The 1,600-nt window shown below is 42.2% G+C and overlaps 1 non-coding gene across 1 annotated transcript; it reads left to right on the forward strand.

Annotated features, from left to right (window-relative positions):
* The first annotated feature begins 1,269 nt into the window (after positions 1 to 1,269).
* On the forward strand, positions 1,270 to 1,377 carry LOC148565312 (small nucleolar RNA R71). The gene has a single exon (XR_015885106.1). It is a non-coding gene; the product is annotated as a small nucleolar RNA R71 (small nucleolar RNA).
* Positions 1,378 to 1,600: the final 223 nt, after the last annotated feature.

Raw genomic sequence — 1,600 nt, forward strand, 5'->3', positions numbered from 1 at the left:
GTCTGCCATCTCTAGTGAGATTTTAGCAGCTTGCACCCCATAGATTCCCAGTTTCTCTATTACAGAGAGGGGCATGAGGTTTATTTCTGAACCAAGATCACACAGAGCCTTAAAGTTCATGGTGCCTATGGTACAGGGTATTATGAACTTTCTAGGATCCTGTCTCTTTTGAGGCAATGTCAGTTGATCCAGATCACTTAGTTCATTGATGAACAAGGGAGGTTCAACTTCCCAAGCATCAATGCCAAACAATTTGGCATTCAGCTTCATGATTGCACCAAGAAACTTGGCAGTTTGCTCTTCAGTAACATCCTCATTCTCTTCAGAAGAGGAATACTCATCAGAGCTCATGAAGGGCATAAAGAGGTTCAATGGAATCTCTATGGTCTCTAGATGAGCCTCAAAGTCCTTTGGTTCCTCAGAGGGAAGCTCCTTATTGATCACTGGACGTCCCTGGAGGTCTTCCTCCTTGGGATTCACGTCCTCTCCTCTCCTCACAGGTTCGGCCATGGCGCTTATGTCAATGGCCTTGCACTCTCCTTTTGGGTTCTCTTTTGTATTGCTTGGGAGAGTACTAGGAGGGATTTCAGTGATCCTTTTACTCAGCTGGCCCACTTGTGCTTCCAGATTTCTAATGGAAGACCTTGTTTCATTCATGAAACTTACAGTGGCCTTAGATAGATCAGAGACTAGATTTGCTAAATTAGAAGCATTTTGTTCAGAGTTCTCTGTCTGTTGCTGAGTGGATGATGGAAAAGGCTTGCTATTGCTAAACCTGTTTCTTCCACCATTATTAAAGCCTTGTTGGGGCTTTTGATCCTTCCATGAGAAATTTGGATGATTTCTCCATGTTGAGTTGTAGGTGTTTCCATAAGGTTCACCTAAGTAATTTACCTCTGCTATTGCAGGGTTCTCAGGATCATAAGCTTCTTCTTCAGAAGATGCCTCTTGAGTACTGTTGGATGCAGCTTGCATTCCATGCAGACTCTGAGAAATCATATTGACTTGCTGAGTCAATATTTTATTCTGAGCTAATATGGCATTCAGAGTATCAACTTCAAGAACTCCCTTCTTCATATGCGTCCCATTATTCACAGGATTCCTTTCAGAAGTGTACATGAACTGGTTATTAGCAACCATGTTACTGAGTTCTTGAGCTTCTGCAGGCGTTTTCTTTAGGTGAATGGATCCACCTGCAGAAGTGTCCAGTGACATCTTTGATAGCTCAGATAAACCATCATAGAATATATCCAGGATGGTCCATTCTGAAAGCATGTCAGAAGGACACTTTTTGGTCAACTGTTTGTATCTTTCCCAAGCTTCATAGAGAGATTCACCTTCTTTCTGTCTGAAGGTTTGAACATCAGCTCTAAGCTTGCTCAGCTTTTGAGGAGGAAAGTACTTGGCTAAGAAAGCCGTGACCAGCTTATCCCAAGAGTTCAGGCTGTCTTTGGGTTGAGAATCCAACCATAATCTAGCTCTGTCTCTTACAACAAAAGGGAAAAGCATGAGCCTGTAGACTTCAGGATCTATTCCATTAGTCTTAACAGTATCACATATCTGCAAGAATTCAGTTAAGAACTGAAAAGGATCTTCAGAT

This window comes from Arachis ipaensis, chromosome B5 (genome assembly GCF_059453495.1).
Source record: "Arachis ipaensis isolate K30076 ecotype BB chromosome B5, ASM5945349v1, whole genome shotgun sequence".
In the NCBI taxonomy this organism is placed as follows: domain Eukaryota; kingdom Viridiplantae; phylum Streptophyta; class Magnoliopsida; order Fabales; family Fabaceae; genus Arachis; species Arachis ipaensis.